At 49.7% G+C, this 24124-nt stretch overlaps 1 pseudogene; it reads right to left on the minus strand.

Moving 5' to 3' along the window:
- Positions 1-2301: 2301 nt before the first annotated feature.
- Positions 2302-23175, minus strand: LOC105859443 (elongation factor 1-gamma-like; annotated as a pseudogene).
- Positions 23176-24124: the final 949 nt, after the last annotated feature.

Here is a 24124-nt window from a genome sequence, read left to right on the forward strand (position 1 = left end):
CTGAAGCTATCATGTGACCATGAGGTCTCAAGACTGGGAATAAAGTTAACATGCTGAGGATGGCAGAACAGAAAAACAGAAAAAACCTAGGTTCTTGATAATGTCAACACTTAATGAGGATTTTACATATATTAACTGTCTTCATTCTTACAATGATCTTGAGATAGGTGCTATTTTTTTTCTTTCAATAACTTTGGTACCCAGAGATAGGTGCTATTAATATAATCATTTTCAAAAGGGAAACCTGAGGCATAGATAGAGTAAGTAACTTACTCAATGTTACACACCTAGTAGAGCTGGCATGTAAACCCAACAGTCTGGCTTCAAAGCCTGCACTGTTAGTCTATGTACTGTGGTATCTTTTATTAAAGTCATTGTATGAAATCAACAAATCCAGAAATTACCTTAGCTTTAGATTTTTTATTATGCTAAGTGATACATTTCTCTATTATGTATATAATTTTGAATGGAATTTTCTATCACTTGCAGCCCAAAGCAACTTGACATGGGGTATTTATCTTTTTCTAGTTGATTTGTAATATCTATTTATATACTGTATTTAGGATACCAACCATTTGAATGCCATTTGTGTTGCAATATTAGTATTTTTAGAAACATTTTTAGAACTTTGCCCCAATTCTCTTATATTGCTGTGAGAGTGTAAATGGAAGCACTTTTCAGTAGCAGTTTGGGAAAAGGTAGCAGTAGACTTTAAAATGTCCATTCATAATACCCTTTGAGCTAGCATGTCCCTATTTAGAAGTTTATTCTAAGGAAATAATCAGAAACAGGCACATAGAGTTATCTACAATATCTTTCATATTATTTTTTATAACAAAATAAGAAACACACATAAATATTAAAAAATTAGAATTAGGAGACTGGTTTAGTACATTATATAGTATAACCATACAATGAAATATCATGTTTTAGATTTTTTTTTTTTTTTTTTTGAGACAGAGTCTTACTCTGTTGCTGGGGCTAGAGTGCCGTGGCATCAGCATAGCTCACAGCAACCTCCAACTCGTGGGCTCAAGCAATCCTTCTGCCTCAGCCTCCCGAGTAGCTGGGACTACAGGCATGCGCCACCATGCCTGGCTAATTTTTTCTATTTTTAGTAGAGACAGGATCTCGCTCTTGCTCAGGCTGGTCTCAATTTCCTGAGCTCAAATGATCTGCCCACCTCGGCCTCCTAGAGTGCTAGGATTACTGTTGTGAGCCACCATGCCTGGCCCATGTTTTAGAATTCTGACATGGAAAAGTCTTAATGATAAAGAGAAGTGTTGACAACGTATTGTTTTGTTTTGTTTTTGTTTTTGAGACAAGGTCTCACGTTGCCCAGGCTGGCCTCGAACTTCTGGGCTCAAGCTATCCCCCCTGCTTCAGCGTCCATCGCTGGGACTACTTGTGTTCCTCAGAGCCCAAATGATAACATATTGTTAAATTTACAAGACAGGTTGCAGACAATCACTCTTGAAAATAGTTTGGCTGTTCCTTTCAAAACTAAAAGTGGCCTTATAATATGATCCAGCAATTGCACTTTTGGTCATTTATTCCAAAGGAATGAAGAATTATCCACATAGGAACTTGTATATGAATATTCATAGTAGCTTTATTACTAATAGCCCCAAACTGGAAGCTCCCCAAATGTCTTCCAAGTGGTGAATGTTTAAATAAACTGTGGTACATCCATACCATGGAATACTGTTCAACAATAAAAAGGAGCCAACTATTGAAATATACAACAATTTAGATGAACCTCAAGGAAATCATGCTGAGGGAAAAAAACCTCAAAAGTATACATACTGCACAATTCCACTTATGTAACATTCATGAAATATCATAATTATAGAGATAAAGAATGGATTAGTGGTTTCCAGGCATTAGAGATGGGTGGGGGATGTGGCTATAAATGAGTAACACAGGGAGTCTTGTGACCCTAAGGTTGAGTTTCTCGATTGTGGTGGTGGTTATGCAAGGCTGCCCATTATAAAACTGCACATGCACACATGCACACACACAGAGTGCATGTATAACAGGTGAAATCTGAATAAACTCTATGGATTGTACCAATGTCAACTTCTTGGTTTTGCTATCGTACCATAGTTATATACGATGTTACCATGGGAGGAGGCTGGGGGTGCATGAGAGAGAAGGGTGTACATTTCTTTGCCACCTTCTGTGAATCTACAGTTATTTCAAGATAAATAAACAAAAAATTATAGGACTAGGGTTTATAAAATCAGCACATCTATTTAAAAGAAAATTATAAAGCATTATATTTGGGGGTGGTCAATTTTTTTTCAATGTTTAGTTTCCTTTAATGACCCCCATATCAGTTTCTTTTAATGACCCCCATTCTGGGAGCAGAAGGGCAGGTACACGCATCTAGGCCATGGCAAGAGATGTGCGCTTGAATATCTTGCCCTGATTGAAGACTTTGCTCACGTGCTGGAAGGCCCTCTCCTAGGAAACGTACTCTTGAACCAGTACACTTGATCTTGCTGCCAGGATCCAGGTTCCATCACGTATATGACTCGCGCGCAGTCCACCTGCCAATCTGGATGCAGCAGAAAAGCAAGCTCCTGGCCTTGGAACACCCCATCTCCAGAAATGGAGTTGCTATGGTTGGTTCCAAAGAACACTGGCAAAGTCATTCTTCCTTAGCTTGTCCAATCGCTGAAATATTCCAGTGATAAGGTTGATAAAGGTCTGGGTGAGCCCTTCAGGGAAGAGCACCACAGGGACCAGCCATCCTTATCAAAGTGCTCCCCAAAATATGGCAGCGCCACAGAAAGTGTGTCCTCGTTGGAGTACTTGTGCTTAAATTCATCCAACACAGAGGTACTCCTGGGCCAGTGAGCACAGAGGTCCTTGGCCCTGGGCTCGCAGCCAAGGCCTGCTCACATCGGTGCGTCTCTGCCTCAGGAGCAGGGGCAGCTGCCTTTTTCTCCTCTTTAGGTTCAGCCTGGGACTTCTGCTTCCCTTCCCGTGAACCCTTCTCTTTCGGTAGGGTGTCCTTTTTAGGCTGACTCTGCAAACTTGTAAGCATCAAACTGGGCCATTGTCTCACACAGCTTCACTTCCCCCCAAGACTGCCCAGAACTAGAACTGGTTAATGCAGGTGAGGAGCCAGCAGTTGGTATCAGGTACAGAAACCTGTGACATCAGTCAGTGTCACTCATTTGCCTACCAGGAAAGTCCTCGTCTTCAAGTGAGCATCCTGCAGCCCCAGAATTCGCCTCACTTCCTCCCTTGTTTTCTTGGTGACCTATTTGTTGTGGCACATGATGCCCAGGGTGGGGAACACCCAGGTACTGGCAGGGAGCACTATGTCACTATCAGCAAAGCTCGCCCACTGCACCACCTGGACTGCTGCTTCTGCAGTACTTCCCCGCAGCTCCTCATGGCTCATGTTGTAGGCAATGGCGCTGCTCTCAAACACACAGAATCCATCATCACCCTCAAATGCTGGGACCCTGCCAGCAGGAAGTCTGCAGAGAAATACAGGAGTGTGGTTGGTTTGGCCAAAGTGGAAGTGGGGTGGTGCAGAAAGCACTCAGAGCTGAGCCCCGTCGTACTGAGCAGCAGCGAGGGCCTTGAAAGCCCTCCAGTTTTCAGGCTTTGTGTTCAGAGTCCCAGCCAGCACGGTGATTCTGCAGAGAAAGAGCCATTTTTTTAAAATAACTCTAGCTGTAATTGATAAACAACCTGATGCCAAAACACATAAGAGACTGTTTAAAATCTGTAATATTTTAAATAAAACAAGACAAAAATAGTATATTTGGAAGGACCTCAATTTCATTCTAAAAATATTTATATATGTTATTTACATGTATTGAAACATGTATACGTACATACACATCTATGCATATAGGGGTGTGTGTGTGTGTATATGATATATATCAAGATGTTAACAGTGTCTATCTCTGGGTAGTATGATTACAGGTTTATCAGAGATCCCTAATTGCCCCAAAAGCCATTCTCCTCTTCTACAGTAATAGAGTTTTAGCTGGGCAAATAGCCACCCAGAATAAAGACTACATTTCCCAGTCTCCTTAGCAGGTAGACATGGACATGTGACTGTGTTCCTACCAATGGGACGGTATAGATGTGCTGAGTTGCTGCTTCTCAGATCTCTCCCTAAGAGATAGCTGGGATGGTGTCCCGGCCCGCAGGACCTTCTGTTATTTGCAGGGGCGAGGGGGACCGTGCCTGAAAGAGATGGGCGAGAGAAAGAAATGAGACCAAGCAAAGGGTTGTCAAGGTCTGCTTTACTTAGATTCTTAGTAGGTTTTATAAGCATACAGAAACAAGGAAGTAGAAACAAAAAAATAGAGTGGGGTGACGATGAGGCTTGGGTCTGGGTTAATCAGCCCCAATCAGCGTCTTATCGGTATTTTGTTTTTGACTGGTTACTCATCTCCAGCCTGGCAGGTGGTCGGGAACAATTGCAGTCAGCACTCCCTGGAGCATCCCGTGGTCAGCACGTCATGGAATGCATTCTTCTCGGAGCTATAGCTGGAATTTTCCAGGGCGAAGTCCGTGCGTAGGACGAGTCATAGGGGAGTTGAGGGTCTTTGAGGGTCCTTGCCTCTAACATCTCTCCCTCTCTTTCTTAATATGAGGGAGGTTTATATAAGTTGGTGGAGAGCCTGTTTTAGGCTACACGATGTGCTTTCGCGACCAGCATCCCAAATATAAGATCTGGCGATTAATGTGAAGGTGAGGCCTCTGTCTTAGGCTATGTAGGTGGCATCCAGCTCTGGCACTTTTGATTATGAAGTGTGCCCCCGGGCATGGACCTATAATATTCCCGTTATGGAGTTACCTCACTGTTGGCGGGGTGTGCATCTGGTACACGGCATCGCGATAATCCCGTCATGGGCGTCTCCACAGCCTTTGGAACCAACTACGTTCTATGTCTGAGGCAAGGTCTGAGAAATTTAGACCTTTAGTGGGTGTATTGGGAAATTTTTCACGGAGGTCTTTTCTGGAGCCTCTTTGTTTTAGCCGTTGGTAAAACACAGAGACCGATTTTTGTGTGGCTGCGTCTACCTGTGACTTGACAAAATTAGTTAGTTTTTTGAAAGCCCAAGGCCCAAAGGTGAGGAGCAACAGAAAGCCTATAAGCGGCCCTAAGACACTGGGAAGCAATGTGGATAGCCAGGGGGATGTAGAAAACCAATTTTGATACCATGCTTTACTCTGTTCTCTCCGTTTTCTTCTATCTTCTAGGCTTTGTCTAACTCTTGTAATGCTATCTTCCACCAGACCTGTTTTGTCTGCGTAGAAGCAACATTTTTCTTTAAGTGCTGCACACAAACCTCCCTCTTGGAGGAACACTAAGTCTAGGCCCCTTCTATTTTGCAACACTACCTCAGAAAGCGAAGCAAGGGACTCTTTAAGATACTTTAGGCCCTGCTGTAGCTCTCCGAGATCATTATCAATGGCAGCAGAGAGCTGCAGGTACTGCTGGTTGGAGGTGACCAGAGAGGCTATGCCTGTTCCAGCCCCTGTGGCACCAAGGCCTAGGACAACTGCGAGTGTTATGGCCGAGATGGGTTCTCTCTTTACCTGGGGCATTGTGGTGCCACGCTCCCAAAATCTGAGCAATTCGTCAGCAGGATGTACAGTGAGCCTGGGGAAGAGCATGACTAACACACAGTATTCTCTATGCTCCAGAAACGTTGCAGTGACTACATAAGGGGTAAGGCCGGAAGAACAAGCAAAATAAGAGGTATTAGATGCCTGAATATACTGAAAGGTGGAGTCGACAGTAATTGACTGATTGCATATTTTTTCTAAGGGTGCGGGGGGAAGCATTCTTGGGCTAAGAAGGCAAAGGCCTAGGCCTGTACTTGGCTGAGTGTTAGGCCATCATGGGTCTCTAGGCCCCATCTGAGTCTGCTGGTGTCGTTAGTAAATAATGGCTGACCAAATGTAGCGACGCATTCATAAAAGGGAGGCCGGGGGGAGTAGCATACCCAACACTCCTGATATTCTGAATTGTTGGCCTCTCGGATGGTCCTGACAGAGGCGTTGACTAAAGTGAGAATCAGTTCTGCAGAGGAGGGGGGCCCCTCGGGCAGGGTAGGTTGGTATAGGGGGGTGCTAAATGGAAAAGGGGATACAGCTGGGGAGGAGGGTAGGCCCCTGGAGGGACCGTGAGGTCGAGGTGGGTGTAGGTCGTGGTTAGGACCTATTGCGACCGTAGGACCTCTGGGGAGGCTTTTAATTAATTTGATTTTAAATGTGAGACCAATGTTTTTTCTAGATGTGTAAAGTCTAAGTCCCCACTCAAATCCCCTGGACTGATCCCAGGAAACCTTTTTTCCAGCTTTGGTGAATGAAATCAACAGGGGGTTGCACCACTGGTTTTTACACTGAGGGTCAGTGGGGGGTTGTGGGGCGTAAGGGGATGAAGGAGTTCGACGGGAAACTGCTTTTTGATGGTAATATAATCCCAGGAAGAGGAGGGATTCCAGTAGGCATCACCGGTGGTCTCACAGCCCCAGGAGGCACAGAAGAAGTCAGGGGCATAGCCACACCGGTAGTTGTTGGTGCGAGGCCGATGGGCCCCTGGGCAAACATAAAAGTCTATATACCTTGTTGCGGACCGTCCGGCTCCCGAGGAACAAAGGTCGGGGGAGGAGTCAGCTGTCGGAGGAGCTGGCTGAGGGGCGAAAAGTGCGGGAAGGCCCCACGCGGGATCTCTAGCCCCAAGAGCTAATATGCATAGGTCAATTTTTAATGGATCCTATGGTATAACGGCGGAGAGACGTGAGGAGGAATTAACAACGTCTCCTGCCTCATTAATTATCTGCCATGTATAGTTGTAGATCTGATGGATGTTGGTTGTAGTGGTGCTCTTGGTCACGACTAGAATTAGGCATAGGAGGGGCAGCGCCTTTTTTCGGGGAGTCATTGTATTTTTGGAAGAGAACAGAATTAAGAATTTTTTTCAGGGGATTCCCTAGGTGGGTTATATAACTTAATCGCTCTCTCTGGTAGCCATCTGGCGTTTTTTGCTTGGGTGTCATAAATACAGGCATGTCCCTTTCCCCATATGAGGATGGGATCAGGCCCCAGCCATTTGCCGGTAAGCGGCTCTTTCCATAAGGCCTGTGCATAAGTATCCGTGGTGGATGGGTGCCAAAGGCGGTCAGCAGCTGTTTTGCCGGCAGTGTCAAAGGTGAGAAAATTTAAAATGAACAGGGCATGATTAAGCAGGGTTTTGGAATTACCTGTTAAAGGGTACAAAATTCCTCCTCCCGATTGTAGTTTGGAGAGCATATTTTTTAACGTTTGATGAGCTCTCTTTACAATATCTTGGCCCTGAGGGTTATATGGAATGCCTGTAACATGCTTAGTGCCTAGCTGAGCACAAAAGCTTTTGAAGTTGGAGCTGACATATCCCGGGCCATTGTCAGTCTTAATAACTTTAGGCTGAGGGAGGGAGGTGAGACAGGCTATAATATGACTAATAACGTGGCGGGTGGCCTCGCCTGTTTGTAGGGAAGCAAAGATAAATCCACTGCAAGTATCTATAGAGACATGCACATATTTAAGCTTTCCGAAAGGGGGGTAATGAGTGACATCCATCTGCCAGAGCTCCCCAGGGATCAGGCCTCGAGGGTTGACTCCTAGGTGTGGCTCAGGGAGAAGGGTAAAACAAGCCCTGCATTGGCGGACGATTTCTCTGGCCTGTTCTCTAGTAATGGAGAATTTAAGCCTGAGGGTATGGGCGTTGAGATGGTGTAAATCATGAGCCTGGCGTGCAGCGCAGACAGGATCAACAGTGATATTGTGAACAGCGCCTGCAACGAGAGTTGCCTGATCAACAAGATTATTTCCAGCTACTAGAGGCCCAGGAAGGCCAGTGTGGGCGCGAATATGGCCTATAAAAAAGGGCGCAGAACGGGAGTGAATGAGTCCTTGTAGTTGCTGGAACATTTGAGTGGTATTGTTGAAGGGCCGAATATGAGGCATAGTTTCCAAAGTGGCGACAGCATGAGCAACATAAGAACTATCAGTATACAAGTTAAATGGCGACTGATCTACATTTTTGAAGACTGCGACTAAGGCTGCTAACTCAACCAGTTGAGCAAAGGAGAATCTGGTGGGAAAACTGCGGACCTGGCCATTAATGCTATAGGCCACGGTGCCTGAGGAGGATCCGTCGGTAAAGACTAAGACGGCTCCTGGAATGGGGGAGACCCTTGTTTTTTTGGGAAATATTACAGGAATATAGAGGAACTGAATTAGTTTATCAGGGGGGTAATGATTATCTAGTTTGCCCTGGAAAGATGTACAGTTAACCGCCCAATCATCATCATTTTGTATTAGCCACTGAATTTGGGAAGCATTGTAAGGGAGTATTATGATATCTGGATCTTTTCCAAAGAGCTTAAGGGAGTTTTCTCGCCCCAAGCGAATAATTTTAGCTACTAAGGGTAGGTGGGGAGGACTTTAGGGGAGAAAGCCGATAGGTGAACCCAAAAAAGAGGCTTGCCCTGCCAAAAGAGTCCTGTGGGCGAAAAGAGGGTGGGGAGGACAATGAAGTACAAGGGGGAATCGGGGGAGAAGTAGCCAATGGCCTGGGCATTTATGGCCTGCTCGACCAAATTAAGCGCTTGCTGCCCTTCTTTAGTTAGGGAGCGGGGAGAGGTTGGGTCAGTGTCTCCCTGCAAGATGTCAAATAGGGGTTTTAACTGTCCTGTGGTGAGTTTTAAATATGGGTGAAGCCAATTAATGTCGCCTAGAAGACGCTGAAAATCATTAAGGCATTGAAGAGAGTCTTTTCTGATCTGTGCTTTTTGGGAGAGGACCTTATTGGGGAATAATTCAAAGCCTAGGAACAGGTGAGGGGGGCAGACCTGAATCTTTTCAGGGGACAGGCGGAGGCCTCGAGCTTGTAAGGCCGAGACAACCTGCATAGTAACTTGATGTAGGGTTGCCTCGTTGGCTCTGGCAAAAAGAATGTCATTTATATAATGAATTATATATATTTGAGGATGTTGAATTCTAAAAGAATCAATTGTCTGAGCTACATATTTTTGGCAAAGGGTAGGGCTGTTGGCCATGCCTTGAGGCAATACTCGCCACTGGAAACGTGGGGAGGGTCCTATACAGTTTACTACCGGAAGACTGAAGGCGAAGCGCTTACAGTCATCTGGGTGCAACGGTATGGAGAAAAAGCAGTCTTTCAGGTCAATGACTATCTTATAGTAGCCTCTGGGGATAGCTACGGGCGAAGGCAAATCAGGCTGGAGTGCCCCCATGGGAACCATTGTTTGATTAACAGCCTGTAAGTCTTGTAGCAGCCACCACTTGCCAGTCCTTTTTTGAATGACAAAAATGGGGGTGTTCCATGGTGAAGTAGAGGGCTCTATGTGTCCGGCAGCTAATTGTTCCTGCACCAACGCTGTAGCTGCGGCTAGCTTGTTAGATGGGAGGGGCCACTGATTGATCCAGACAGGTGAGTCACTTTTTCAAGTGATTTTATCTGCCTGAAGTGCAGGGGGATCAATGGCCCTTATGATAAATGTTCTTTGAACCCTAGTCCTGATCTGTCTGACCTAGGGAGGGTGGTCAGGGGTGCTCTTAGTTCCTGACCCTCTTTGCCTAAACCCTGTCCTGGGAGGAATCCCTGTTTAAGCATTTGGCTGGCTACAACTTCATTGGGGCTGCACATAATGACATTCATTTGTGCAAGAATATCACACCCCCATAAGTTAACAGGCAGGTTTGGGACTACAAAGGGTTGAGTGGTGCCTTTGTTTCCATCAGGGTCTTCCCATGTTAAAATTTTTGAGCTCTGGAGAGTATTATTAGACTGTCCTATACCTTGTAAGTGCGTAAGGGAAGGCTGCAGTGGCCATGATTGGGGCCAGGCGTCCTGGGCAATAACTGTGGAATCGGCGCCAGAATCAAGAAGGCCCTCAAAAAGTTTACCATCTAACTTTAACCGCAGGGTGGGTCGTTTTTTGGTGATAGCTTGGACCCAATAGAGATCAGAAGAGCCAGGGCAGGAAGCACCTCGGTTAGAGGTGATGGCTGGGAAGGATGTATTAAGGGGCAAGGGTAATGCCTGAGCTAAGCACTGTCCCTTAGAGACACACACAGGGCCGGTAAGCGCGCTGGCTAAGATGCTAATCTCCCCGGTAAAGTCACTATCTACTATGGAAGGGTGGACTATGAGCCCTGCAAGAGTGGAGGAGGCTTGGCCCAGAATAAAAAAGAACATGTTAGCCGGTGGGGGTCCAAATGAGCCAGTGGGCAAAATTTGAACACCATCTTCGGGTCTTAATATTGTGTTGGAGGAGGCACACAAGTCCACTCCTGCGCTCCTTGTGGTTGCTCGGAGGAGTCTAGGGGCTGGGGATCCTCTTGTCGGCTGTTCCCCAAGGCCGACTGAAATTGAATAGGACGGGGGGCCGGGGCTGGCCCCTCAGGCCGTTTCCCGAAAGGGGGGGCAAGGGATTTCCAAGGGCATCGGTCTTAGAGCGGCACTCACTAGCCCAATGGTATCCCCTCTTGCAGTGAGGACAGAGGGAGGGGGGCCGAGTTGGCCTGCCTGGTGGTCCACTGAGGTTAGGGGAAGCAGAGGAGGTGGCTAAGGGACACTGCTTCGCGAAGTGCCCTGGCTGACCGCATTTAAAGCAGTCCCTCTGTGCCGCGGTCCCTTGGATGGCGGCCCCAACCGCAAGCTGTACGGCCTGCGATACCTTATGGGTGAAGGGGTCAACATCATTACACATTCTAATCATGTCATTAAGGTCTTTATTTTTGAGTTTGCCCCTGAGGATGGCCCTACAGGTGCTGTTGGCATTTTCATAGGCTAATTGTTTAATAAGCCTATTATTCTCATCTTCGTGTCCGAGGGTTCGTTCAGCAGACTCTAAAAGCCTGCCCACAAATTCACTAAAACCCTCTTGAGCTCCCTGGGTGATTTTTGTCAGGGGAGTGAGAACAGATCCCGTAGAGGGAAGTGTTCGCCAGGCGCCGAAGGCAGCTGTGGCGGTCTGGGACAAAAGCCCGATCGATCGGGAGTCCCCTTTGGCGCTGTTCAGTGGCAAACTTTCCTTGTCCGCTAAGTTTTTCAAGGGTCCAAGATGCAGAATTGGGGTTTTTAAAATTATTAGCAGCCGTAGTTTGACAGCGGTCAAGAAAATTGGCTTTCCACGAGAGGAACTGTTCCCGTGAAAGGACTGCCTGAACTAGCTTGACCCATTCTCCCCGGGGAGCAGGTAGCCGCCTCCTGAGGCTGCCTCTAGGAGGGAGTAGGTAAAGGGTGCATTGGGCCCATATGTCCTAACGGCAGAATTTAATTCTTTTAAAGTCTTAAGCTTTAGTCTGTGGAACTCAGTGGGCTCTGCAGTGGGCCCCAGGACTGCCTCCTCCGGGGGGTCATCACTTTCACTTTCCCTTTTTCTCTCTTCTGCATCCTCATTATCTGAATCTTGGGGCGGTGATTGGCTCGAAGAAGGGGCGGCAAGATTTTTTCGCCTATTAGACTGGGTAACTACCGGGAATGCTAGGGCTTCATGGGAGGACTTTAAGGATTTTTTATTTAAGGTGGCGTGTGACTGGGCGGTCTCCTGACATGGGTGGCTAATGAAGACCGAATCTTTAAGCGTATCTTGGAGGGAGGACAAGTCTTTGGAAAGCTGGGCAAACTCTTTTTGAAGTTGTAGGACATCCTTTAATTGCGTAACCCTTTGACTTAAGTCTTCTTTGGCACGCAAAAGCAGGGGCATTGTAAGGGGAGGCATTAATGAAGGTGCGCAAATTTGGGGCGCGTAAGGAGGAGGCCATTCGGGATTGTGATATTGGGCCGCTTCCTCTCTGATGGTTGCCTCTTCGGCGGGGTCGAGGGACTCTCGGGGGGAGGGGGGTTGTTTTTTGAATACCGGGTAGTTGAATGCATGAGGAGCCATAACCTCGGGTAAGGGAGGTTAGAGGGCCTTGGTGTCTGGCCTACTAACCGGGGGCTCGTCTTTAGATGTCTGGAGCTCAACCGATGGGTCTGGAGGGGGCATATTATTACAAACTGAGGGGCAAGGGGAAGGGCATGTTGATCTTTTAGGATTATCAGGGGGGGCCGACCCTTCGGCCGCTCCTAAAGACGTTTTCGAAGCGGACCGCGACACGGGTCGGAGGCAGAATTTTGCTACTGAGAGCAGCTGCTTTTTATTGGGGTCTGAATCTGCCCCTTCAACAATATCTCTGATTAGTCCCCAGTACGAAAAAACAGATCTAGGGACGGCATCTGGGCCTTGATTTAGAAGTAAATCATTTAAATCTCTACCTACTTTTTGCCATTTGTGTGGGTGAATCTCAGGTCCACCAATAATAAACCAAGGACAAGCACGATCAATGAACACAAAAAACCTTACTAAGTCTTTTTTCTTAACTCTAATTTCTCTCTCTCTGAGTGAGGCCTTGAGATCCTTAATAAAAACGGCCTCTTTAGACAATGAATGGCCCATCTCAATGGGGTGACAATGTAAAAATTTACTCACCAGACTGTCGACTCTGTGAGCGGCAGAACGAGGGTCTCTGTAGGGTTTCCTTCGGCGAAGAGCACTCCGTGGCGTCACCCGACAAAGGTCCGTACCTCGTGCCCCACGTTGGGCGCCACTTGTCCCTGCCCGCGGGACCTTTTGTTATTTGCAGGGGCCAGGGGGACCGTGCCTGAAAGAGATGGGCGAGAGAAAGAAATGAGACCAAGCAAAGGGTTGTCAAGGTCTGCTTTACTTAAATTCTTAGTAGGTTTTATAAGCATACAGAAACAAGGAAGTAGAAACAAAATATAGAGTGGGGCGACGATGAGGCTTGGGTCTGGGTTAATCAGCCCCAATCAGCGTCTTATCGGTATTTTGTTTTTGACTGGTTACTCATCTCCAACCTGGCAGGTGGTCGGGAACAATTGTAGTCAGCACTCCCTGGAGCATCCCGTGGTCAGCACGTCATGGAATGCATTCTTCTCGGAGCTATAGCTGGAATTTTCCAGGGCGAAGTCCCTGCGTAGGACAAGTCATAGAGGAGTTGAGGGTCTTTGAGGGTCCTTGCCTCTAACAGGATGGCTCTTTGGCTTTGTTTTATCCCTTTCTCCTTGCTGCATTTCTGCTCTGCCAGCTAGGTGACAGGCGTGGGTCATACCATAGGGACGGTAGACTAGTGAGCTGGAAGGAGCCTGGATGCTCTGAGGCCTCTGTGGAGTGGAGCTCCCACGCCCACCTGGACTACTTGCCTTTGACTTCATGTTGCTGACAGCAAAATAAACTTCAGTCTTGTTTAAGCCACTATTATCTTGGGGTTTCTGTCACTTGCAGTCATACCCAATCCTAATAAATGCAAGAGTGATTTTTATTCCTGTACTGTTCTGTATTTCCCAAAATTTCTACCATCAACATACTCCATTTATAATCATAAAGAAATTGTAACAAAAATACGAAATCCTTCATTAGGCCCAATCTCTCAACCAGGAATATGATTGTGTCGATCAAATCTCCCAGAGTTTCCTGAAGTGTCCCAATTCCAAGCATTCTGACTAATTGTTTGCATAATCATCAAATAACAGCTTCCTGAATTTAACTTGGGGACTATGATGATTATGATGAGAATTCTCAACTGGGAGGAGGGAAGCTGACTAAAATATTTATGTCTTTCTCCCCCTGTTCTAAAGACTCTCCTTTAGGCCATAAGATCACTTCCTTTTCCTGAAGGGTTTTGACTCAACACTTGGGCATGTGAACTCGCCACTGTTTTTATCCTTCTCTGATTGTTTTGGTGGATAAGTCCTGTCTCTACGCAACCTGAGAACAAGTACTATTGTCATGGACACCTGTTGTTTTTGTCTGTCCTGAACCCCCTTTCCGTTGGGAACTGCCCCTCCACATCCCATGTGATTTGGGTGGAACTATCAATCCCAGCGCCTCCCGGTGCCCCAAAGTGGCCCCCAACCATGGGCCTGTCACACCACCCAGGTCTGGTCCATCATCCAGCTTCCATGCCAATTGGTTGTGCAAAGCCATTCAGTCTTTCCCTGTGGTTTGCCATACAGACCCTGGAAGAAAGCAGGGTTCTGCCCTTTAGAACATCTGCTGCAAGGAGGTTGGCTTAGGACTGTCAGTGGCCACCTTTCTTGCCTCCTGGAGAGATCTTGTCTGGTGTAGGAGAAAGTCAGGAGAAGCAAGCAGAGCCAAGCCCTACGGGGAGGGCAGCAGACGAGCTGATGGTTTGAGATGCGCTGCTGTAGGCCCTCAGGTCTAGCCATGCCTGAAGGTAGAGCCACACTTAGACTTCTCAACAAATTCCCCTTTGGCTTAACTTTTTGAGTAGCTGGAGCCTTGACTAAGATTCTCTTGTCCTCCAAGGAGCCCGATCCTATTCTTGGCCAAGGTAGGAATTCATTATTTGGTTGCTTCTGCTAAACAAGAAGTTAATCTTGCTTGAAATATGGATTTACATTTTTGTGGAGTCTGGCTCTGTTCTTGAGCTTCCCTGAACATGGTCAATTGCTAGGAATTTGAAGGGAAAGTCTAATGACAAACACAAGTAGTAGTGATAATCACATACTAGAGTGATTAGAAAAAAATATACTCCCTATCATTATTGTTTATTAACTATTACTCTTCATAGATCAACATATTTAGTATGGAACAGATATTTATTGTGCACTTTTATATTATACCAAGCACCAACACTGCATATTGGAAAACAGCCTTTGTACAAGAGGATCCTCAATACTAATAAACAGCATCATCCCCTGTACTTTACAGGATTTTGCCTTTTGGTGACAGAATTTCCAATTCCTTATCTCTTTTGGTGTCCATGACAACCTGATGAGATGGGCTGGTTCTGGTCAGTAGACAGTTACTGTACAATTGATAGATCGATAGGTCCATGCTGCTAAGTGAGGCTGCACAAAGCACGTAGGTTGACAAAAACAGATCGTCTACAATTCTGGAAAAAGTATATGAAAATCAAGGCCCACTAGCCAGTTAGTTATTCTCTTAGCTATGGTAGCATTGTCCCTGAATATTAAACCACACAAAAACTTGGTTTTAGAAGCGATACAGATCTCCTTAATTCTGTCCTCACAAGCCGGGTGACCTTTGTCTGTCAGTGGAGTTGATAATAACAGTGACGCTTGATAAACAGTAACGATCTCCAAGACTTAGAGACATGTACTACTATTAATCTTTAAAGTAGCACTTCTGCACACTCATTACATGAGAGAATTTTTTTAAATCCCCATAACACTGTAGTCCAGGTGACAAAGAGTGAACCTGTCTCACAACAACAAAAAATCTCCATAAAATGTGCTTCTAGTGGACCTGGTTGTATTTTCAAAGACTGAAGAATTCAGAGAAAAATAATGTCAGCTTTTATTTCAATAACTCCTCTCTTTCAAGGACTCATCATATTGTAACTACCTGACAACGTTTCAGAGCAGTGACTTTGCATAATGGTTCAGCAGAGTCAGGATGGCTATGTCCTGGGTCCCAGCAGCTTCCTGCCACTCTTGGTACATGTAAGTGACTCTCAGTGACTACCCTGCAGATAGAGATTGCTGATGGCTCCCACAGGCCCCAGGCTCATCCTCTCCGGACTGGCTCCTCCCTGTCCCAGGAATAGTTTCTGTCCCTGGTTTGATGCCTGTGGCCAGGAACATCCTAACAAGAGCAGTCATTGTCTAACTTCGGAGAGTAGTTTGATTAACTGGTTCCTGACCAGAGTGTGGGGGAAGGGCTGCAGGGAGGCAAAACTTCTCAAGCTGCCTTCTACAGCGTGCAGAATGTGGGGCGTGGGGATGTCTGAACTGAGAATTGAGGTCCAAAAATTCTTTCCAATCTCAGCTAATTTCACTTTTTGGGGCTTGAGTAATAAGAATCATGTCCTCTACTCAAGAATAACCTAGGCTGAGAGGTGGCTAATCCTAGCACTTTGGGAGGCTAAGGCAGGAGGATTGCTTGAGGCCAGGAGTTTGAGGTTGCAGTGAGCTACGATGATGCCTCTGCACTCTAGCTGGGGCGACAGAGCAAGACTCTGTCTCAAAAAAAAAAAAAAAAAAAAAAAAAGCAGCACCTACATTGCACCAGAGACTATATATATTTTACCTCTAAGCTTTCCAAGGCTCTACAAGGTAAATGTTAACATTTTCATTTTACAGCGGAGACTCAGAGAAGCTAAATGGTGTGCCCTCACAGCTGGTGGGGACAGAGTGTAGGTTCTAGCCTAGGTTTGTCTGTTTCCAGAGACTTCCACAGTGCCTCCTAATTCCACAACATCCACACCCTTCATGTTAGAGTGGGAGGAATGGCCTTTCGGGGTGAGCCAGAGGCCAGGCTTCCACCAGTCTGAGGCCTTCAGGGTCTTGGTAACACACGCTCTGCGACCCTATCCCTGTTCACCTGCGTATGAAGCTAACAGATGAAACCAGAAAGGATGCCGAGAAAACTGGGTGGCAGGTCTCCGAGAGCCCAGCCCTGACCTCGCCAAGATGCTGGGCACACACCTGAGGGGGCTAGGGGCTTCTGAATCCGGCCAGTGCCCCTGCCTGCAGAACAGAGAACAGCATGGGAACCCCCGGTGACTCAGGGGCCCCGGTCTGGGGCGGACGGCTGCGCAGAGCCCAGTGGCCGGTCGCTCTCCGTGGGAAAGCCTTGGCCCTGGCCTGTCTGGGAGCCACGGTGGTGCCGCCTCCTGCCCACTTGGCTTAGCGGGTTCCCAAGTGGCTTTACTTCCTCCCCCCTCCGCCCCCACCTCCCGCAGTCCCCAGGGAGCCAGGGAGGCCACTGGCATACTGGTCCTCGGTCCTCAGTCCCACGGGCCTCTGAAAGCCCCTTCCCCACGAGCCTGAGCCTGGCTTCCCGGGGCGGGGGGTGGGGGGACTGAAGGGGACCCTCCGCCTCCGCAAGGCGCCCCTGTCCCTGGGTCCATGTAGGGCCGGCCGGCCCCATCCCCATTTCTTCCGCTGTCCACTGAGGCTCCGCTCTCGGCTGCAATAACAGGGCTTGGGGTATGGGCTGTTGTTTTTGCAGCTGGGACGGGGCGGAGCAGCAGCGGGAAGGCGTCTCGGGCACTGACCGTCTGAGAAAGCCGGGAGCCCGCATTCCCACTAGGGCCGGGGCGGCCTCCCCAGGCTAGTGGCTGAGCTGTTGCTGGGAGCGAGGCCCCTGCGCAAGGCCGAGCAGAGGGAAGGCCGAGCCGGAGGCCAGCCAGCAGGGCAGGGAGCGCGAGGGGGCTGGGAGTCCCAGGCCCTCTCCGAGCACCCGCTCCCCGCCCCGGGCTGCGGTCCTCCCTCCTTTCTCCCTGCAGCTGGACCGAGCCTCTCCCCCTCGCCCAGCCCCCGCACACATCTGGGCGACGCTGGAGCAGGCTTCCTTAAAACAAACAACAAACACAGCAAAAAAAATCTCATTTACTAGGGGGAAAACGTCGGCAAACAAACAGAATAAAACAAAAGATCATCCGTAATCCCTTCACTCAAAAATATTCATTACGAACATTTTGACGTATTTCCCTATCACCTGCTTTTTTTCTTATTCTGGTAAAACATACGTAATATAAAATTGGCCATTTTAACCAGTATTAAGCGCACAATTCAGTGGCATTAAGCACATTCGCACTGTTTTGCAACCATCGCCACCAGCTGTCTCCAGAACTTTTCATCTTCCCAAACTCTGTCCTCCTTAAACACTAACTCCCCATTCTACCCCCCAACCCCCATCCTTCATCCCTGGCAACTGCATTTTTACTTTCTGTCTCTGCAAACTTGACCACTCTAGGTGCGTCATATAAGTGGAATCATACACTATTTGTTCTGTCTGGCTTACTTAGCATACTATCTTCAAGGTTCATCTATGTTGTAGCATGTGTCAGAATTTCCTTCCTTTTTAAGACCAAATAATATTCCATTGTGTGTCATATTTTGTTTATCCATTCATAGCCTTGTTTTTTTAAAACATGATCAAGATTATACTTTGTCAGCTGTTAAATATCCTGATTTTTTTTACTTAGATGTTGCCATGTCATTAAATGTTTTTCTTAAACATGATTTTTAGTGTTTGCCCTTTAATTGTGTAGATGGAATAGAGTAATATATTTAACCAGTTTCCAACCCTTAGATACTGAGGTGTTTTGGTTATTTGCTATTATAAGTGGCACTGAGAAAAACATCTTTGTTGAATTGTTTTTTTTTTTGTTTTTTTTTTTTTGAGACAGAGTCTCACTCTGTCCCCCAGGCTGGAATGCAGTGGCATCATCATAGCTCACTGCAGCCTCAAACTCCTGGGCTCAAAGGATCTTCCTGCCTCAGCCTCCCAAGTAGTTAGGACTACAGGTACATGCCACCACACCTGGCTAATTTTTAAAAGTTTTGTAGAGTTGGGAGTCTCACTATAATGTTCTCAAACTCCTGGCCTCAAACAATCCTCCCACCTCAGCCTCCCAAAGTGCTGGAATTACCGTGTGAGTCACCCACCATATCTGCCTATTTGTAGAAAATGTTTATGGACCCTCCTGTGGCCCTACCTGACTTCTCGCACTTCAGATAATTTCCCAAGGGAGAATACTAGAAGTGGACTTGGTCATCAAAGTGATCAACACTCCTTAATCTTTTGATAAATATCATCCAAACCTTCCAGAAAAATTATGTCTATTGCTCCTTCATGAGCAGTGTAGGAAACCCAGAGCCTTTTCCTTTCTTCACCTCACACTGAGCAAATTTCTGAGCACCCATGCGCCTGGCACGGAGGATGTAGGGGTGCCCTGCTATGCCTTAGCTTTCCCTGGAGAAAGGTGGAGACCTAAATTCAGGAGACTCAATCATCTTCTTCAAGCACCCCCTGAGGCTGCTCTGTCCTAGTGGACTGTCCTATCTAGTCAAAGTGGCGAGTCCTTGATGGCCATGGGGCCAAGGGGCCAAGCAAGAGCCAGCCCGGGCAAAGAAGCAACAAATGGGGTGTGTCTGCAGAGTCTCTCTCCTAGTGCAGGCTAAGCCTGGTCCAAGACCACTGTGCAGACCCCTGAGTGCCTGCCCAGCCAGCCCCATGCAGAAGGGTTATTATGGGCCAGGCCCATTGGCTCCTCACACAAACCCTGTGCTCTGAGTTCCCCTGTGGTCCCCATTTTGCTGACAAGGCGACTGAGTTCCACAAACGTTTGGTACCTTGTTCAAGGCACATGGCTGGTGTCTAGTAGAGCTGGGATCCACAGTCAGGTGAATCTAACTCTATAGTCTGTGGTCTGACTTGGCCCATGTCCTGCTTCTTCTCCCAGGGACTCCCTGGTACCCCAAATATGGGGAGAAGAGAAGGGAGAGCTCTGACCCAGGGATGCTGTATAGTGTGAGGCTTGGCCCTGCCCTCTCTGCCCAGCCCTGCCGAATCCTGGGCCAGAGATTTCTGGCCACAGGGAATGAGGAGTGCTCCACACCCCAAAGGGACCTGGCTGGGGCAGGGGTGGGGCAGCTAGGGAGGGGGTGGCTGGAGACCACGCTATGCACAAAGAGCTTAATTGTGTTACAGACTCTGCTCTTTGGGAAAATAAGTATCACAAAGTTGTCTTGTTTTGGACAATCTGGTGTCCCAGAGACCCAATGCCAAAGAAAACATGGGCGAGAAACTGGAGCCAGCAAAGCTGAAGCCTGCAGGTGAAGCCGCCCCTCTGGGGTCGGGGATGGAAGCTCTGAGGGTTCCCAAGCTGGAACCCAGGTGCTGAAGGCTCCTAGTGGTCCAGGCAAAGGGCAGACCTTGGGTTGGGGACATTGTTCCACACACAGATGGGAGTGACAGAGCTCCCCACTGAACCCCAGCCTTGAGGGCCAGCATGCAGAAGGACCTCACTACATGGAGGAGGTACTGGGAGGCCCAGAGATCTGTGAATTCATGGGCTCCATTCCTGAGCGTGAGGAGCAGGCAGTGAGAACAACAGGTTGGGGGCCAGCCAGGCCTCGGGCAGTCAGAGCACCCTACAAGGCAGGGGAAGCCTGCTCAGCATGAACCCAGGCGGGAGGGGTGATCTTTTTTCCAGAACAAGACTCCCTGTGGGGCACAGGGCAGAAGTCAGTGGGCTCAAGAGTCTGGGACGTGCCTGTTTGACTCCGCTCAGGTCAAGAGGGCAGCCCACTGGCCTGGCCTCACCAGCCAAAGCCAACACAGGAAATGCCAGCCAGACCTCAACATCCGGGCACCTAATTTGCTCTGGCTAGCAGGGAGCACCCGCCTTCTCCAGCTCAGTTGTTGGCAGTGCTGGCTGGAGAGCACGATGGCGTTCGTGCTCGGGGGATGCATGGTCCCCTCCTCGTGGGCTCTCAGCCCCATGGCAGGAGAAACTGGGCAAACACACAGGAGACCAGCAGGCAGCAAGAGGGAGCCAGGCGTTACCCTGGATGGCGGCCACCGAGCTGTTGTTGGGATCCAGTTTCATGCTCCTTCGAGGAGAGCCGCAAGGGGTCATCCCCTCCACGACGCCTCAGGAAGGAGACTGATGGGCAGACAGTTGTTAACACCACGCGGATGCCGCCACCGTGGTGATTAAGGCCGCAGTAATTGGCCTTGCAGCTAGGCAGGGCCAGGCCTGAGAGGCAGGGGCGGCCAGGGTCTGCAGAGCAGGGGTGGGGGCCGTGCGGGAACAGCCCGTGCTGTAGCTGTGAGCACTGATCGGATTAGGCTGTGAATCGACACTCAATCCTCCTTAGTGGTTTCCTTCCCCGGGGCCCCAGCCAGGGCCAGAGCTCTGTGTGTGGGGTGTGCTGCGGCAGAGAGGAGACATCAGCCTTCCCACTGGGCGCTAACTGGGGTGGGCGCGCAGTGTCTTCTTCCAGAGCTAAGCTTGGCAAAGAACTCTCTGCAGATCAGTGACCACCCAGCCAGCCCCAAGGGGAGGATCCGCTTTTCGGGCAGGGAACCTCCTTCCATTTCCAGTGGTGCCTGGTATAGCCGAGTCTCGCAGGTGGACTCTGTCCTCCCAGGCCCGGCGTGGCGCCTGGCACAGAATAAGTTTGCCAACGATATTGGCAGACTGAGTGGGTTGGGGTCTTCTTCCCCAACTGGCCTAAAGTGCCTTGTGGGAGAATCTCTGTGAGCCTACCCCCTCCACGGTCTGGGTGGTACCTGCAGGAGCAATGGAGAGCTCGCCAAAGACCACCGGCTCCGTGCCTCTGCCTGGGAGGGAGGCCTCCCTCAAGCCATCTCGGCTGGCAGCTGCGCTGCACCTTGCTGAGTTCTGTCTTTCTGTAGTGTGTGCACCAGTGTGTGCGTGCATGCACGTGCCTGGGTGGGCGTGCAGGGTCTGCCCAGTAGGAACCCTGAGTGTCTTCTTCCCGGTGCATCCTCCGTGTTCCCACCCGTGGAGGGCCCAGGCAGGGAGGAGGAAGGCCAGGTGTCTGGCATGAAGGCTTCTGGGTCATTACGTTTTCGAGCCTGCCTTGTTTACACCTCAGATTGAGGCACAGGCTGCTCTGGACTCCCACCTGACTGTCCACTCAGTCCCTTCCTTTAGGGGGTCCCCCAAGCCCTCTGGGAGTAGGAGCTGGCTCCTGGCTGCGCTGGACCTTGGCTGGGGTAAGGGGCATCGCCCTCTGCTGCTGGACGTGCAGGTGGCCAGGTAGCTAGAGACTGCAGAGGGGTGTAGGACAGTGGCCCTAGACAGAGCACACAGGCCTCTCCTCAGCATTAGTAGGCATCATGAGGCATGGCCCTTGGGGTCTGGGGAGAAATATGCATGTCCCAAGCACATCCAGGGCTGAAATGCAACCCCCCTGCCCTCTCACCAGGTTTGCTTGGAAACCCCTGCATTTCCTGCTGCCCATCCCTGCTCAGCCCTGCCCAGCCCTAGCCTCCAGGGCCCCAGACCCCTCTGCCTGAGCTCTGCGGGCTCCTCAGGACACTGGGGGAAAGAGCAGCCCTCCCAAGTCTGCTGCTGCTCTGTTCTCATTCTCCAGCACCCCCATCCCAGCCCTCCCCCTGGGGTTTTCTAGCCCTCTGCCCCATCATACCCACCCTCCACAGGGAAGAGGCTGGAAGCTGTGGCAGGACGAGAACAAGGCCTGGCTTTGCAGCCTGGGACAGCCATTGAATCTTTCTGAGCCTCAGTTTTCTTGTCTTTAAAATGGGTGTGAGGAAAACCTACACTCTATTTACTGCTTCGGAAGGATGTCAACCATGCCTTGCTGAGTGAAAACAGCAGGATGTAGTGCAGAATGCTTTGAAGATGTTCTGGAAGAATGTCCAATAAGAGGGTTACCTCTGGAGTATGGAGGTGATAAGAGAGGGGCAGACCAATGAGAGGGGAATTTTCACTTTTTGCTTAATGTATCTTGAGCTTTGTCTCAACAGGTAGGTATGTACCTCTTTTGTAATAAAAAAAAAAAGTAAGAATTTTATTTTACAGGGTTGTCGCCACCTTACATGTTAATGTATATTTGTCAAATGAGTGAATGAATGAATGAAGCCCAGGGCATGTCAGGACAAGCTGCTCTTTTCCCCTGCAAGCTAGCTCAGACTCAGGTCTTCTCTCCTCACTTGTCCGCCCCGTTTCCCTGAAGGGGTTAAAACAGCAGCACTGCTGGAGCAGAAGTCCTGCAGCCCCAGAGAGGCCAGAGGCCAGCTAGGCCACAGTGGGACACGTGGGGTGGCACAGAGGCGGCACCCCCACCCCGCCTCATCCCACTTGTCTCCTGGTTGCAGTGGCCGCCCCGCAGGCCACTAAGGCCGCCCACTCTGCTCAGCTCAGGACCTGCTTCCAATTATCCATGAAATCTGAGCTGGAAGAGACCTATTAAAGCCCCATTTAGTTTGATCCCCCTGGGGGCCAAGGATCTTTTCCGGCGACATCCCCCTCCTTGTCCGACTGGGACTCCAAGCCCTTTGGATGTTATCTCCTCCTGGGTCAATATTGTGACAACTCCAGCTGTGACCCGGGCCACCCTGGAGCCAGAGCTGGTCTGGGCCTGGCGAGGTGCGGGCGGTGTGTGTGGGGGGACAGCAAACCCAGTTCCCTTCCCACCGCGGGGCTCCCACTGCCCCCTGTCCTCCTCTTCCCCTCTCTCCGGCCGCAGCAGGACCCACTCACCTCCAGCCAGAGCCCTCCCTGGCCAGCGCCTCCCTTTCCAGGCTGGTCTGCAGGTTGCCTTGGCCGCTGGGCCCGCCTGGTCATCTCACGGGAAGCTCCTCCTCGTAGGGACTGTCTTTCCCACCTTCCCAGTCGTGCCTGGTACGAGATTGCGTGTTTCATAACAGCCCGTTACATAAGAAATGATAAATAATGGTGATTAACGACCTTCTCCCTCCTCGCTGGGCTCGCCTGGGTCTGGGTCGGACCTCCCAGGGAAGGCTCAGACTCCTGGAGGAGGAGGCACAGTGCAGGGTACAGGGGGGACACCCACTCTCCCTCCGCATCCTCCCCAGGCACTTCTGCATGTCCTCTCCCATCCGCCACTCCCTAGGGAGCAAGGAGAAGCCACCAGGGAAGGCAAGGCAGGGGCCCAAAGCTCTGTAGGAAAGGGGGACCCCAGCACCCATGTGGTGGCCCCCAGGGCTCCTTTGACCCTGCCCCAGAGCACAGTCTCCTGTCCAGTTGGCCGGGTCTCCCCAGGACCACCCTGGTGGAGGAACATGCCTACCCAGGCCACCGTCTCCCTGCCCCCAGGCTCTCTGCCCAGTTTGGGCCTCTAAGCACCTCTAGTGGGTGGAGGCCCAGGCTGCACTCCAGGGACCTGGCGAGACTGGGCCGGGCCTTTGGGGGTGGTCTGCTGGGATAATTTGTGGCTCCTTTCCCGAACTCTGGAGCAGGAGGGAGGGAGTGAGGAAGCCACTTTGGGGGCACGGCTGGGGCAGCCACTTGGAGGTGAGAGGAGGGCAGCAGGAAATTGAGGATAAGAAGGTTCCGGAGCAGGGAGTGGCGGGAAGGAGCTTGTGAGCAGTGCACAGAAGTACGCCTGGCTGGTCCCCCCAGCAGACTCCCCTCTAGGCCCCCTCAGAACTGCAGGGACCATGGGACAGAGCTGGGACTGTGGGGGGAGGGGCGCTTCTAAAGGTCATCTGGGCCAGCCTCCTGCCTCCAACCACCTCCACCAGCCCCAGGAGTGGCTGTGGACACAGGCTGTGTG

Source organism: Microcebus murinus, chromosome 6 (genome assembly GCF_040939455.1).
Source record: "Microcebus murinus isolate Inina chromosome 6, M.murinus_Inina_mat1.0, whole genome shotgun sequence".
Lineage (NCBI taxonomy): Eukaryota > Metazoa > Chordata > Mammalia > Primates > Cheirogaleidae > Microcebus > Microcebus murinus.